Source organism: Ambystoma mexicanum, chromosome 2p, assembly GCF_040938575.1.
Source record: "Ambystoma mexicanum isolate Mex_15411 chromosome 2p, UKY_AmexF1_1, whole genome shotgun sequence".
In the NCBI taxonomy this organism is placed as follows: domain Eukaryota; kingdom Metazoa; phylum Chordata; class Amphibia; order Caudata; family Ambystomatidae; genus Ambystoma; species Ambystoma mexicanum.
Genome location: NC_090923.1, coordinates 6326156 through 6343195, shown reverse-complemented (window position 1 = coordinate 6343195; position 17040 = coordinate 6326156). Strand labels below are relative to the sequence as shown.

At 47.8% G+C, this 17040-nt stretch overlaps 1 protein-coding gene across 1 annotated transcript in view; it reads left to right on the top strand.

The window, feature by feature from the left end:
- The window catches only part of LOC138566126 (zinc finger protein 268-like), a 65954-nt gene that overhangs the window by 14752 nt on the left and 34162 nt on the right, over window positions 1-17040 (top strand). The window contains exon 2 of the mRNA XM_069643130.1: window positions 11136-11324. The gene's annotated coding sequence lies outside the window, so the exon portion shown is untranslated. The remainder of the gene's footprint in view (window positions 1-11135; window positions 11325-17040) is intronic.

Genomic DNA, 17040 nt, shown 5'->3' with positions numbered 1-17040 from the left:
GGTGAAGGGGTATTGGATTGGATAACAGTGGTGCAGTTAGTATCAGCGAGCCAATCTAAGGTGCGTCCTTTGTCGTGTGTGGGGGCTGTAATTCTTTGTGTGAAGCCTAAGGCTTCGATAGAGTTGCCTAGGTGGAAGTCTCCCATGATGTTTGCTGGAGAGTGGGGTTTCATGTTGTGTGACAGAAGTGACGTGGTGTCATCTTCAAAGGTGCGATAGCACCTGGAGGCCTATAGATAATGTGGGAGGTGAGTGTGCAGGTAGGTGGGAGGGTGATTTTTAATGTGATGACTTCACCAGAGGTGAAGGGCAGTTCAGGTGCAATTCTTATGTTTGAGGAATCTTTAGCTATTACGGCGATTCCTCCGCCTCTTGTAGTAGTTCTATCTTTTCTGTAGATTGTATAGCCTTCAGGGATGGCTAAGGAAAGGAGGGGATCTGATGCTGCATGAAGCCAGGTTTCTGTTACTGCTAGGTAGTCAAGGTTGTTTGTTTTTATGGCGTCTGCAATATCTAGGGAATGGGCTGTGATAGATCTAGCATTAGTAAGGGCACCTTTTAGGGAGATCGTATTAGTGAGCTTGATAGGGTTGTTATCAGTGAGTTTGATTGCGTTGGTTGGAGAGGAGGCAGTGTTGGTTAGGGAGGAGGAGGCAAGGAAAAGGGTGTGGAGGCTGTTGGGATGGAGGGAGGCAGTCTTAGTTTGGTATGTTTGTTGGATGGTGTGTGGCATCAGTAATTTGATTATATGAGGGTGAGAGAAGCAAGATGATAATCTATGGTTCCTCAGATAACCTCTGATTGGTTGTGTTGGCCGCAGGGCAGTTAGAGAATGAGAAGCAGATGTTGAGGCTGTGGCAGTGGTGGTAAGGTTCTGCAGGGATTCAATATTGTGTAGTGGAGATTTATGTTGGGTCAGCCGATGTAGTGTTAGTAGTTTGTTAGGTCGTGGTTGGGGGATACGAGAGGTTAGTCTATTATTTCTCAAAATATCTGCTGATAGGTTTTGTGAGACAATGGTCAGCTGGAATTTGGGCAATGTGTGGAGAGGCAGGTGGTGTGATCGTGTGACTCCACCTTGATCTTGATGAAATGCGTAGGAGCCTTGTGTGTGCATCAGGGTTGTATGTATGGGTTGTGTGGGTATTGTGGAGTGCAAGTTCGAGGTTCCCAGTAGTCTTGGTGGGGGGTAGGCTATTGATGGTATGTGTGATGGTGGGGAATGGCGCGGCGGTATTGAGGAATGGTGTGGGGCATGGAAGTGGATGGTGTCGAGCACAGAAGAGACAAGCTAACCCTTTACCTAGTGGCAGATATGCACCTGAAGAGTAAGGCATGAGTGTTGCAGGATTCAGTAATGGCATTTTGTCAATGTGGTCATAGGCTGTTGACAGTATGGAAAGTATGGCCATTTTAAGGTGGGCGATTTCGGTAGTTTTCTGAAGAATATGGCCTTCACTGCTCAACTGTACTGTCGATTACAGCGATTGCAGAGTAGTGAGACAGATGCAGATGACGGTGAATGCTGCATGGGCAAAGAAGTAATATTAGCAGCAGCCGTCGGGTTGGGCATCAGCCTTGCCTAGGTCTGACCCGCCCATCTCATCCACAAAAAACACCCCCCCAGGATAAGTCTCTCTTCTCCTTCAGAGATGTCTCCGAAACCGAAGTACTAGCCCTACTGAAATACATAAAACTTTCCAATTGCAAGGGTGATATCTGTCCTGCTAACATCATCAAAGATGGTGCAGACACACTAGTACCATTCTTGACAGCATTCATAAATGCTTCATTCGCATCAGGCATTGTCCCACCATGCCTTAAAGAGGCCTGGGTACTCTCCCAACAACTACCGTCCATCACCACCATACTCTTCCTTCTAAATATTCTCGACAAAGCTGCCTTCACGCAAATACAGGAATTCTTTGAACCTAACAGCATCCTAGGAAAGAGGCAATCAGGTTTCCGCCCAGGCGACAGAACTGAATCTGCCCTATTGGATCTAAAAATACAACTAGCTGAAATAAATGACGAAGACAAAAAAGCTCTTCTCCTCCTTCTGGGTTTGTCTGCACCGTTTGGCCTTGTGGACCATAAAACCCTCTGCAGAAACTCACAAACTCAGCCCAATTCATCCCTGAAGCCGCCACATGGATCACCTCCTTCCTTGAAGGGAGAGCCATGAAGGTTTTCTCAAATCAGGCTTGTGTGGCACCCTACACCATTCACTGCAGAGTCCCACAGGGTTCCTACACCTCACCCACCTTGTACAATATATTTACCAAACCCTTTTTCGACAAGCTGGATACTCTCGGCATAGCATACACAAACTATGGCGATGACACCCAGGTCCTCCTCCCACTCTCTGGCTCATGCGAATAAGACTCAGAGACACTTCACAAGACCTATGCCACCATCCAAGCCTGAATGGCAGCCAATGGACTTCAACAGGGATAAAACCAAATTCTTCCTGGTCGGCCCCAAGGAAACGCGTACTAAAGTTAGTAAACAATACAGCGCCTTCAACATAGACAGCCCACAAATCACTGTCTCACCCTCAGTAAAGACAGTGGGGGTGTACCTCGACTCCACACTGTCTGTGACATGCCATGTAAGCGCCATTGCCTCCTCGGCCTCATTCACAACTAAACTGATCTATGCAGGTAAACCCTAGCTGTCTACTCAGAACTGTCCCTCAATAGCCAGAGCCACCATTGGGGCAAAAGGTGACTACTGCAACGTTCTTCTTGCTGGCTCATCAGCAAACAATATCAACAGAATACAAATCATTGAAAATAATGCCCTCGGAGCTGCACTGAACATTCCCAGGTGGGAGCATATCTCCCATGCCAAGCGCAATGCTCACTGGCTCCCCATCAAAGAACGCTTCATATTCAAGTCCCTAGCCATAACCCACAAATGCCTCTCACTCACAGCCCCCTCCTGTCTCTCAGAAAAAGTAGTCCAAACCAGCTCCTCCAGACCCATACGATCCACATTACTCCAATCAGCTAATCATCCCCACCTTCAAAAGGGCTAAAGCGGGATGGTCCAGCTTCCCATTCTTAGCTCCCACACAATCGAATGCCCCCCTATTACCTTAAGGAATAAGGCCTACCACCAGTCCTTCCACAAAGCCCTCAAAACGAGACTCTTTAACTAGTCCACATTACACCACTAGGTTCACCCAGACATCTGGTCCAGGAAGGTATGAGTTTTCCCCAGTTCCCCTGTACAGAGGCCTCCACCCACTGTAACTATGCCACAGCCAACTATCACCTGTCTGGAACTAGGTTCATTTAAATACTTTAATGTGATATAGATTGAAAAAATTCAAACTTTACACATATTACTTTTACATAATCAAATACAGAATACAAAAAATAAAATACAGTTTATACAATTATATAAATATAAAAGTAGAATAAAAAAATCAATTATATACAAAATAGAAAGGGAACTCCATAATGAAACACGTTTTAAATCATTTCAGTCATTTAAATCCGAATATCCATCACATTTTCAATCTGAAGCCATACATTATATAATGCAATAAAAAGATGCATATTCGCTGTATTAGTACAGTATAGCCAGAATTGATTTTCCGGTATGAATTCCAGATTATGGGCAAATTCTCCTAGATACTTGACAATTGTGGGTCTCATTATGGTGCATTCAGTTAGTAGATGCTTGGCTGTCTCCAGACTTTCAGGTAGATTGCATATACGACATATTCGTCCAACAATTGAGATCTTTTCCCTAGGTCCCACATTACACATGGTCGGAAGTTGCTCCATACGGAAAAGAATAATAAACCGTCTTAGCCTTGTGGAAGGGCATAGGTACAGATATGCCTGAGGTTTCATAAAGTTGTAGAGTCGATACTTTACAAAAGCATAAGACTTTAGACACCCTAGATGAGAAAAGTTCTCCAACCAATCCCAGAGATCTATCTTTTTCCCCAGTGCTATCATGACCTCTTGGGAAATAGATGTCCCTCTGTCTGTCCAGCCAATATCTCTCAGAAATTGGGTCATACTTTTCTGAAGAGGAGAGGTAGTATCTTTTTTGCTTATTTCTATCTGCATGGTGACCAGCATAGGGTTCAAAGGACTATTCTTCATCTTGAGATAAAGGCCCACCCTCTTTTTCAGTACCATTGCTTTAAGTGAGGGTAAACCCAACTCCAGCCTTATAAGGGCCATAGGAACACTAGGGGGTAACCCCAGAATGCGTCGCCAAAATTTTCCCTCCACCACTTGCAGCCAAGCTAAATCAGAAGAGATTAGTGCTTCCAAGCCATACGTAATCATAGGTGCAAACACCTGTATATACAGGTGTCTCGTCCCCCATAATGTGAAGCCAGCCTGCCTCCTGGTAAATGACGCAATTAAAGCTGTAACTTGCTGAGCCCTAGTTCTCCTATTTTGTCTACATAAAGAGTAATCACCCCATGGTTCAATTTCGACTCCTAAGTAGCGATAGGAAGGGGTGTAGAGTATATTATTATTCTGCACCCAAAGCTCAACACGAGAGACTTTTTTCTTCGTGAATCTAATCACTTTGGTCTTGTCTAGGTTAACAGCTAGCCCATTAATCTTTGCGTACTCCCGTAATGCTACCGCTGAGCGCCTAATACCAGCAATAGTGTTGTCGAAAATGACCAAATCATCAGCATATGCCAATACTGCACATGCTGTATCTCCTACTTTAGGTGGGCAATTATTCACTTCGGCCAACACTATTGGGATATCATATACATACAGATTGTATACCAGTGGAGCAGTTACACATCCCTGTTTTACCCCCCTATCTTGTCTCACTTGTCTAGTCAAGGATCCTTCTTGATTTAGTCTGAGGCACACCGTGGTATTATAGTGCAGCTGTCTTAAATAGTACAGCAGACTAGGCGGGCAGCCCATAACTTCCAGCTTTTTCCACAGCCTGGCTCTAGGTATAGAGTTGAATGCAGCCTTAAAGTCAATATATAGGGCGTATAGCGGGGGCTGTCCCTTGTTTAGTGCCCGAGTTCGTAATGTGTCCATCACCCACAAATTATGCGTGGTAGAGAAACCACGCCGGAAACCACATTGGAACCTACTAAGAATATTAGTCTGTTCAGCCCAATTCTGTAATTCCGTGAGCAATAAAGCCGCAAAAAGTTTTCCCGTGGTGTCCAGCATGGAAAGAAGCCTGTAATTATTTGGGTCCATACGGCATCCCTTCTTAAACACCGGCACCAATATCGCCGTTTGCCATGAAAGGGGAATCGTCCCCTGAGCTAATACCTTTTTAAAAAGTATTGACAGAAGAGAAGCCCAAAACGCTGGGTGGTTCTTAATGACTATATTGGCAAGCCCATTCGGGCCAGGAGCTCTAGAGACTTTCAAGGATGCTATTTAATCAGTATGGCCTCTTCCGAGGCCTCAAAAGGCGGAGGGAAGGGTTTCTTCACTCTAGATATTATGGGTACATCTAACTCTCCGGAGTTACGGTCTAGAAGAAATCTTACCCAAGTTTCCTCTCCTATAGGATTATCCAACTGACCCTTGGCCTTCTCTCTGTTCTCTTTCAAAAGCTGCCATATGTTACGCGAGTTTCCAGCGCAGATAGTGTTAACCAGCCTCTGATTTCTAATATTTCTCTCTAAATTTCTGATGGTTCTAATACTGGCTCTATATTTGTTTTTGGCTTTTCTAACTTTATCATAGTAAGAGGAACCCGTTATATTCAGTCTCCTAAACCCCCGCAGTTCTGCTCTTAGCCTTCTCTTAGCATCACGAATATCCTTATTATAAGGTTGAGGGGTACCTCCGGGATTTATCATAACGTTTTTCCTTACGGTCGCATGTAGTCCTGAGAATTCTAGGATCCAATCTTCTATTTCATTTATGGTCAGCTGTTCAAAATGGGGTAGGGGAACCTGGGCCTGAGATGATAGTGCTTCCGTAGCCTTTTTAATGTTTCTCTCCGACCAGATAATTCTAGTGCCTGTGCAATTGGTTTGTATGTTGCCTATATTACACTTAGTTGCGGGAGAGAGTGAAAGTTGCAGGGAGCACTCGAGAGCCGCGTGGTCACTCCATTCATTGGGTGTGATTCTCATATCACTTACTATGGGCAACATTTCAGGACACATAAATATATAGTCTAGGGTGCTATATGAGGTACCATTGGACCATGTCTGTTTCCCCGGCCTGTCACCCATTGTTCTACCGTTAATCATGTATAATTCCCATGTCTCAAAGAATTGCAGCCATCCCAACCCTTCATTCTCTCTTTTGTCATGGATCATAAGACATTTTTCACTCAAAGAGGGGTATTTGGTGACCAATTGCTCATCCTTCATGTGGCAATTGAAATCACCACTACCGCTAAATTGCCAGATCTTTGAGTCCAAAGAGTCAATAACTCATGTATGGATTCTTGTAGAGATTCCCTTATTAATGCCCCCGGGGGATTATAGAGGTTAATCAGTAAGAATCTACTGTGCCCATTGTCCTTGGGGTAGTCAACCTCAACCGCCAGATGGTAATCAGTGGCGTTGTCCAGGATTTTCCGCGAGTTAACCGTGTTAACCACCCCTATAATAAGTCCCCCATATGGGCGACCCTTATCCCCTCTTTTGGCATATGTCTGATGCACTACATAACCGTCCAATAATAGAGAGTTCAGTGCCCATGTTTCCTGGAGACATATGCAACTATGCTTCAGCAATAAATCCATAGACCCTTCTGATCTCAGGAGATGGGCAAAACCCCGACAGTTCCAGGAAACGAAGGAAAAGCTTCAACGGTTCTGTATCATTCGCGGTAGCGCTTCCAACAATGTTTTGAGGGCTTGTTGTATTTCAGACAACGCCGTATTTTCTGATGCCTCTTGATTGACCACATTGTCTGGCACCACTCGCTTATCCGATGGAGTTTGTAGCTCCTTGGTCCTATTGTCCTTAGTTTCATCAGTAAGATCTCTCTCCTGTGGATCTACATCAATGGCAATATCTACGGTTATTAGTTCTTTTTTAAATTTTCTAATCAGCTGAGCTGAGGCGAGGAAGGTACAATGGATGGCAGAAACATGGGGATTAGGGACCTGCAAGGGTTCGATGAAAAAAAAGTCATCAGATTTCATGACTCTCAACTGCGGAATATAATGTATTCGGTTTAGAAATTCTGATCTTGACAGCCAGGGATTTTTACCACTAGGGTAGAGGTTCTTGATGTAGCAAATACGATTCACATTGCATTCCTCATCCGTGCTAATTTGCACGGGCCGTACCGGCTCTGGTGTTTCATCTGTACCAGCTGAGCTGATTCGATCCTCCAGTTCGGCTGTGACACTCTCATCTTGGACATTGTCTTCATCAGAGAGGCCGTCTAGATCTGCCTCCTTAAATTTTTCTCCTGGTACTAACCAATCGGCCAATGGCCCCTTAGCTTCTGCGGCTCGAGCTACTGCTCTCGCCTTTCTTTTTCTAGCTTTTTTGGAACGTGTTTCCCCGCCTACTTTAGGTCTCACACTGGGGGATATGGGATTCGTTGCTACTTTCTTACTTTTCAAGGCCCTTTTAGCCAATCTTCGTTGTTTCCTCGTAAGAAAAATCCCAGGGCTGTGCACGATTTCTAGATCCTCTACAGTTATTATTGAAAGATCTTCTACCGGGGGATTGACCTCCAAGTCCTTGTCCAGGATCATCTCTTCCGCCCCTTCTTCCATTCTCTCATCTGCTGCTTTCATCTCCTCCATGGTATGAATAGCATCCAAGAGGTTCACTTCTATCTCATCCTGCGGGTAGTCCTTCTGCTCTAGTGCCCTCGTAATATTATTCGTATTTGTCAGTATATTCCCCGTCATCTGCAACAGTATTTTGAGTGCAAATTGTAATGACGCTACAGAAGATTGGAGTTCCATAATGACCGTGTTGTTAATGTGCGGATTTGAATCTTCGTTATCCTCCTTCTCCGGATCATCTTCCATGGAGGCCATCACTAGATTCGGAGATGCCGAGAGACGTCCACAGCTAGACACAGGATTGGCTTCCTCTAGTGTTATATTATTACTTTCTTTAAGATGAATAGCATTATTAGATGACTTTGCTGAATTCTGCGTTACCATTCCTCTCTGAATACTCAGACAGAGGTCAAGTAGTGAGTTATTATCAATATCCTCATAATTTGAGGAATTTAGCAAGATACTCTCCTTATTCCCTGGCTCAGCTATTGCCTCATTTATTGTTGAGTTAATCTCTGGAGGTGGATTTACTCCAAAAAAGTCTGTGATGGCTCCTTGTGCCACAGGCGTTGTGTTAGGTTTCTTTTTACTTTTGTTGTCTTTCTTTCTATTTTCTTTACTGTCATTCAATGGCATAATCTTGCCTTTCCGCAGATTGTAATTTGACTGTGGTGCTTTTTTCCCTCGCTGCATTTCCTCAGCGTGATAATTCAATCCGTGGGAAAATACTGAATTGGGATCCCACTTTTTATTTTATCCTGTAATGGTCACCACAATTCTGGGCCTGAAAATACCAGCCACCTCTATAAGTCACGTGCCCAGGCAACCTGGTGCCTAGTGGGTAGCTCACGGAGGGATATAAATGATGTAGGCAGGGGGGAAAGGTCAGGGGGGGGAAGGAAAGCGGGGTGTGTGTGTACTGCAGGGAACCTCAAAGTACCCCAATGGGCCCGTTGAACTGGGGCCTACACAAGGCACACCACATCCTAACAGTCGTCCAGGTCTGACTGTATTCCCCTGCTCCAGCCCCAAACTCCCCAGCCAAAACACAGCCCACACCCCTGCCACTCCCTTAAGGGACAATCATATATGCCAGCGCACTGTGGTACTCGGGTCAGGTAACCGGCTATTCCTACAAAGCCGTTCCTGTCTCCCAGTACTCTACCGCCTACTTGTGATACTCCGGCAGCAGCAGGCTCTTGTGTGGGCTGCCTCCGTCCTGCTTCTGAGCTTCTGAGCTCGAGCTCCGCTCCGCCGAGTATCCCGTGCCTCCTGTGCTTCCCGCACTGTCAACGCCGTCACCCACCCGCAGCACACAGCAGCCCGTAGCCGCCTGCCGCAGCCGCCGTCGCAGCCGCCGTCGCAGTGATGGCGGGTTAGAGTAAAGGACCTTCCGGCCACAGAGTCCACCGAGTCAAGCCGCACTGTCGTACTGCCTCAGACCGAGACGCAGCCGCTTCCGACTCGGGAAACAGAACTTCACGTCCCTTGGAGCTGCAAGTCTCCCCAAAAATGTCATTGGAACCACGAACCACAGACATGCTGTCTTGCCAGGCTGTCTTTCCCTCGGTTTCCTGTAACTAAGCCTGCTTGTAACAGTGCCACAATGCCCTAGGGCCACTTTGTGCACTTTATAAATGTAAAAAATAAATAAAATACTAGGGACCTGATTCAGGAGTGGAACGCGGTTCCTCTGAATCTATTTTAGGCAATGAGACTTAATGCCAAGCAGGGGGGGTAATGTGTAGAGAATCTCCCACCCAACTGTAGGCCGTATATTTTATTAGTGCATTTAAACATTTTACCACTAAAAGTCTGCACCAATCGGGGACTGGGAGACCCATTGAAAAACTGTACATGTCGGCTAATAGTAAGGGAGGATCGTAAGCATTCTTTGCTAATATGTAGCTGGTACCCAGATTTGTGAACAGATTTGTTAAGGCCACTATTCTTGGATAATCAGATAAGGGTCTGCAAATCAGCATTGTATTTTATTTGGAACTGTCCAGAACTTGGGCCTCATTATGGCCATGGCGCTCCCGTAATGAATGGTGCCGGTACGGGACGGCACCTTCACCTCAACTTCGGATGATGAGCCCAGCAGCGCCCACGTGGAAGTAGATGGATATATGAACATGAACCAGTGGCCTGGCATCCCATATGGAGCAAGCCCTACATGTATAGGGCTCCTCCAATCTGTATTGTAGAATTGTATTATATATCATGACGCCATTAGTAACTTTGGGCCTCATTATGAGGTGGACGGTAAGGGATTAACGGCGCCGGTAATGGTGCCAGAGCCGTCAACTCCTTACTGCCCTTTACGAGTCTGCTCGCGGGACCCGCAAAGGGCGCCTGGTAAAACCAGGCACCCTAAGCGGGTCCCGCTAGCAGAGCAGGGAGCTAACAACGGGCCCGCCGTTGTTGGCTCCCTCCCCATTCCCATTGAGCCCTATGGGGGCTCGAATGGGGAGGTACTGGGTCTGGGTTCCTCTAATGAGGAATTACCGGGTTCTCCAAGGTTGGAATGGCCTTGTAATTCCTCATTAAATCTCTAAACTCAATTAAAGGGGTAACCATGCCACTTTACCTCAAAGGTCGTAATTACCCCCTTTGTCTGTTCTTATAATGTGCAGGATGTCCCTATGGAACTAAGAATGTTCTGCAACAGAATAGTTCTTTGCTGATGCACTTCTATTCTGTAGAAATAAATACTTGTTATCCTTGCAAGTGTCTCTTGTGCCTTTTTCCCTAGGTAGCTTTATTTTTTCTGGTGAGAGCGTGCAGGGGCGTGCCTTCACATGTCTCTCTGCCCTTCCGGCTCTCCCCTTTCCTTAGATGCATCTTTGTGCCCTCGGGTATAGGTCCCTGTGGGCCATTTGACTTGTTGCTTGGGACTTGTCTGAGGAAGGAGCCTCGGGCCACTCCCCGCCTATAGACATTGGGCCTCATTACAAGTCCGGCAGGCTGCCGCCGGACTCGTAGGGATTTACCAGCACTGGCATTCCGTTACTCCCCATTCCCGTGGTGTCCGATAGGACTCCACGGAAATGGGGGCTGCAGAAACACCGGCACCATGGATTAATGGTGCCGGTGTTTCCGCGCCCGTATGCAGCCGGTGGCGTTACGCCCGCCAGGTAAGACCTGGCGGATGTAACACCACACGGCCACAGAACTCGTAGTTAGCCAGTCCGGAAAACGGTGCGGTACGGTTTTACCAGCACCGTTAAATCCGGACCGACTAACTTGTAATGAGGCCCAGTGCCATCTCCTTACTTTGTGTATTGGGAGAAGGAGTTACACAGTAAGGGGGGAACATGTAAGGTGCTATTCCTTGGGGTGCACATGACGTTTGTATTTTGAGGGTCCTCTACTCATTAGTCCCTCTTCTCGTTTCTCCATAGCTTGATCGAAACTGTTTTGTATTTCTGATCTTCTGGTAACGTGCCAGGGTTTCCGGATTCAACTTTCCATCTAATTCACTGGGGAAGGCAGTGTGTTCTCTCGCTCGTCCTTGTTGTATCGGAAGAAATGTTCTTTTGTCTACTGGAGGGCACCAGCAAATCACCTAATGGTCCAACTGATTGACAACGGTAAGAACAGATTAAGTACCATCTTGTCTTTTCCGGTATTTGTATTTATTGTGGGGACGGGCATCACAACCATAAATATTTACAACAGGGACAACAGTAATCGAGCCTTTCCTGAAGCAGGTCATGTATATGAGAGTTAGCATTAATGAACAATTGATTTTAGGGAATAGAGGGCACAGTGACCACAGATGGCACAAGACACACAACCGACATTAGTCCTGGGGATCAGAAATGTACACAGTTCTGGGGGCTTGTCTTAACGCTGTTACGAAAGGCCGCTTCACTGCGCTTTGCTTGCTCCATCAGTGTAAACAGGACTCGTTTTGAACAAAAGGAGTAAGCAAAATACCTCAATCTGGTATTTAGCTCTGACATATCAGGAGCGAGTGTGCCTGGATTCCATTTGCTAACTTTATGCAGCGAAATGAAGAAAAAAAGGCTTGTGACGGCTTTGAAGCCTGGGTAACTGTTTTGCACTACACAACTGAGGTAAATACTTGTAACAGCAGTTTTGCCATTGAAATGGCAGGCAAGTGTTTTATTTGTGAAACAAGGCTGCAAAGTTAGTCTGTTCCTGCAGTTAATAGTCCTACTGTTTTTGTATCACGTGAGACCCCCGCCATTGTCTCGTTATACAGTAGGAAAAGTACATGTGGCACTCATAGGGCCTCATTACACGGTTGGCGTTAAGGCAAAAACGATGGCGGTAAAGGATTACTGGCATCGCTAACCGCACCTTCCAATTACGACCCGCCTACCCGCTATTAGCGGCACCGCTAAGTACGGTGCCTCTAATAGCGCCATGGTCGTGGGCACACGACCCTTCATGGCGGCAATAGCGGCATGGCGGAAATAGGAGTCCATTACAAGACATGCGAACATGCAAATAGCGGCATGGAGCAGTCTCAAAAAGCCCATACCGGCATGTCGGAAATAGCGGCATCGCGAACCACCTGTAAAGGGCCATGTGCAGTGTTCCAACCGCCACAGGTGCCCACAATCAGCACAGGTGGAGGCAATGGAGACTGGGCCAGCACAAAAGGAGCACACCACACCCATTCACACACCAAAATGATTCCAATACTAGCAGCATTACATGGGCTGGAGGACATGATTGCTTTGCAACAGCAACAACAGGCAGCACAGAGGAGACGCAGGAAGAGGAGGAGGGCGAGACAGGCACAGCAAGCTCCACCAGTGCATCTAGTTGTACCACAGAGGCAGCCACGAATCCCCGGGATCAGAGCCAGTCCATTCAACCTAATCCCTGAGCAGATACACACCCTGTACCGTCTGGACCGGGATACCATCACCACTATTGTGGACATGGTACACAACGACATAGTCAGCCTCATAGACATCCGTACTGCCATCCCCCCTCTACTGAAGGTGGTAACTGTGCTCCACTTCCTGGCCACAGGCACCTACCAGCATATGGTAGGGCAGATGCATGGCATATCACAACCAGTATTTTCACGCATGCTGAACCAGGTGCTTGATGCCCTGCTGAAGCACACAAGTGAACACATTTCCCTGCCACGGACTGCCCAGGACATCTCTAACACCAAGGTTGGCTTACATTCACTGGCAGGCATCCAAAGTTGCATCAGGGCCATCGACTGTACCCATGTGGAATTGGTTGTCCCACATGCCAATGAGGCAGTGTACCGAAACAGAAAGCAATACCACTCCATCAATGTGCAAATGGTATGTGACTCCAACAGATCATCACACATTGTTGTACCCGCTATCCTGGATCAACCCATGATTCAATGGTCCTGCGGAACTCAACGATACCACGCTACATGGAGCGACATGCTGGACAACGTTCGTGGCTACTTGGTGAGTAGCATGGCAAGCACATGGCATTGTGATGTGGGCAGTACATTCGGGGGCGTGAGAAGCATACTCCAACAGGGTGTGATTGGAGGGGGGAGAGAAGCATACTCCAAACGGTGTGATTTTGGGGGGGGGGAGAAGCATACTCCAACCGGGTGTGATTGGGAGGGGGGGGAGAGAAACATACTCCAACCAGGTGTGATTGGCGGGGGAGAGAAGCATACTCCAACCGGGTGTGATTTGGGGGGATGAGGGAGGGGAGAGAAGCATACTCCAACGGGGTGTGATTGGGGGGGGGAGAAGCATACTCCAACGGGGTGTGATTGGGGGGGGGAGAGAAGCATACTCCAACCGGGTGTGATTGGGGGTGGGGAGAGAAGCATACTCCAACCAGGTGTCATTAGTTGTCATGGTCAACTATGCCCATACAGAATCACACCACTGTTCCCCGAGGCAGCCCACACTGTACCTGACACATGGAAACCACATGCAAGTAGTAAGCTGCACAACAATGAAATAAACCCATTAACCCAATCATGCCATATCCATCAACATACACATTGCACATCAGACCATAACCTCTATAACACCGCTACATGCAGCCAATATGGACAATGGAAACATACGCTGAAAAGCATCACAACGGAAATGCGACCTTGAGTGCATACAAAGGGATTACCTTTATCCATCATACTTATGCACACCCGTACACCACTACAGAAGTGCCGCATGACAGCATGGGGACATCAACTTCAGAATGGCAGTTCACTAGCAGTGTGGTCCAAACGGTGCCTGGACCAAAATACACAAATGACGGGACCTCACCCAGTACATGGCATCAACTGCCAAAGGCATGCACGGTGCATGTCCACTTGCAAGGACTTCATCACCTTCCCACATTGCAGTTACTTTGATTACCTCCATGCATGCAGGGATTTGTGGATGTCATTCACAATGCAAAGTTGATTTGTGTGATATGTACAGGTTCCACTTGATGTAAACACTTAAACATACCCATTGTTGCACCCATGCAGGTGATGCTGGCTATCCCCTTAAGCGGTGGCTCCTTACCCCTATACGGAACCCACAGAACAGGCATGAAGAGGAATACAATCGTGCACATAGCCGTACCCGCGGGGTAATTGAGCAGACATTTGGCCTTTTGAAGACACGGTTCCGGTGCCTCCGCAGGTCGGGTGGGGCACTCCTGTACGGGCATGAGAAGGTGGCCAAGATCACCATGGCATGTGTCATGCTGCACAATATGTGTATCAGACGGAATGTGCCACTGCCCCCTGACATTGAACTGCAACCACCTGGTGAGGATGATGATGGGGATGAGTAGGGAGAAGATGGGGCTGCAGGTCATGCAGGTGGTGTTGCCCAGGAGGGACGTGCTGTGCGCCAGCATCTGATAGACCAATTTTTCTAATACACATGGATGAATAGTGTTCAATGGATGTGTGTATTTAGGTACTGGGTTTTGTGGTGCAATGTACACTGTGCCCTGTCCACCAAAAAAGCACACATACACAATGAAATTGTCCACTCCAGTGATTTGTCATATCACCAGTGTGTATTAAATATTGTAAGTAAAAGAAGTGCATGGACCCAACAAAACAAACACCCTTTCCCCCTCCCCCCACAACACTCCCAATAACCCTTTCCCCCCTCCCCCCACAACACTCCCAAACATGGCTTGTACATCAGTGCTGTATAGCTGTACATGTGTCAGCAACATCTGGCTGGCCCTAGTTCCCATCCCCTCTGCCACCATTGGGGGGTTGAGAGGTTGTGCGCCGCATAGCCCGCAAGACCTGCGCCGGGGGCTGGTCTGCCTTAAGCTGCAGAGGAGGTGCACGGTTGGTCCAGTGCCGGTGGGGGGGGTTCTGCCTGTCCATCGCGTCTGCTATGCGTGTGAGGACCTGCCTCACAAGTGACATTTCCTCACATAGCCGGTTGGTGCTGGCTTTTATGGCACCAGAGCAGTGATGTCTTCCTGCCGCTGTCTGATGATGGCCATGTCATGGCCTCTGTGTCTGCGTTGTGCGGTGGGTGCCGCACCTTGTGGTATTTGTCCAGCATCAGGTGATGTCACCGGTGGACTCCAGCACCCTGCCACAAATTCATTCCCAGTCTGGTCATGGCTGCTGGAATGTGATGTGGGGTGTGGGCTTGGTTGTTTTGACTGCTGGGGGCTGGGTGTATGGTGTTGAATGGGCGATTTACAAGTGTCCTCCACATCGGACATGGGTGCCGTGGCAGCTGCCTCGTCGATGGAGCTATTGGCAGCGGACAGTGTCCCTTCCGCGGGCGGGTGGATCGTGGGTGGGGGGATTGCTGGAGTGGGTGCTGCAATTGGTTCAGGCGGACCTTCACGTCTTGGTGACGTGGGTGGCTTTGTGGGTTTGGCCCTCTGCGGGAGTGCAATCTTTCCAGTGCCCCTCGACGTGCTGGCCATGTTGCCTGATTCCATTCCCCTGGGCTGTTTCTTAGCGGGTGGGGCCTGCATCGCAGTGTCCTGCTCATCGCTATCAGTTTGTGAGCCTGTGGTGGACAAAGAGAGGGATGGCATTGGTGATTGGTCAACGTGCTTCATGCAGATGTTGTTGTTCCTGCTGTTCTATGCATTCGGACTTCATGTTTGGCCATACAGGTCGTTAGACAGTTGGGTGGGTCATTCATGCATGAGTCTGGGTGACACGTGTCTGTGGTGCTGCTTGCATGTGTGTGTGTCGGGATGTGCACCGCATATGGGCAGGGTTGTGTGCATGTATGTTTGATGGCCCCATCCATGAGATGATTTCAGGGTCACATTTGGGGGATTACCTCATGTTTCACAGTGCAGTGTTTTGTGTGGACACTCACCTCCATCTCACGATGTCGGCTCACCGCGCTCCATTTCGCCCTACTCCCTCGATTGATTTGACCCCAATGGTGCTTGCACAGGTCTCCTCCCACTCCTGTAGTTTTATTGGGGATCCTCCACCGCCTCCTGGGCCCATGGCCAGCCTCCGGTTGGCAGCCAGGATGCTGCGTACACGGAGGCGTAGATCGTCCCACCGCTTCCGGACATCCTTCACAGTGCGGGAGGTGGAGCCCACTGCACTGACTTTACGGGCCACCTCTGTCCAGATCTCCTTTTTCTTTATTAGGGTGGGACGGTGCATGTCATTGGCAAACACCACCTCTGCGTTGGTAGCAAGCGTGTCAGCATTGTCAGCTCTTCATTTGAAAAGCGCTCCTTTTGCTGTCGCTCGGCTCCTTTTATTATAGCCTTGGGCATTCTCAGTGGGTCTGTGGATGATTTTGGAAAGGTCTGGTGTGGCTGCAGGTCCTGGGAGCAGAGGATGGCAATGGATTAAATTCCAATTAGATCAGACCAGGCGTTAAAGGATGCACCCGCTAAGGGACCTCGTAGTATGGCGGTAAGGGATTACCGGCACTGGTCTCCTTAACGGTGCCCGGTATCCCTTACCGCCCTACTCAGAATGAGGCCCAATATATTTGGTAGGAGGAGCTTATTCGAATAAATGGGAAATCACGTCTTCGGAAACCATGGTTATGCAAAGCAATCACATTTGTCTCTCCATTGTTTCAAGATGGAGCACCCATCGTATTTAATGAGTTTAGACAAAGATTTTCTTTACACGGTTCTGTTCTTCCTCAATTTGTGATAATGATGGATGCAGTAATGGCAAATATATATACACGCTGGGTGTAATGAGGATTTATTTGGAGCATGATGGACTCAAATATTTCGATACTATTTATTAATTGTTTATTTCTAGAGCTTTGGTAGCCCACGGGCATCGGGGCGCTAAAACACACACAAAGCAGTGAACATGAAGGACAGGACAGAGGGAAGGAACTCTTG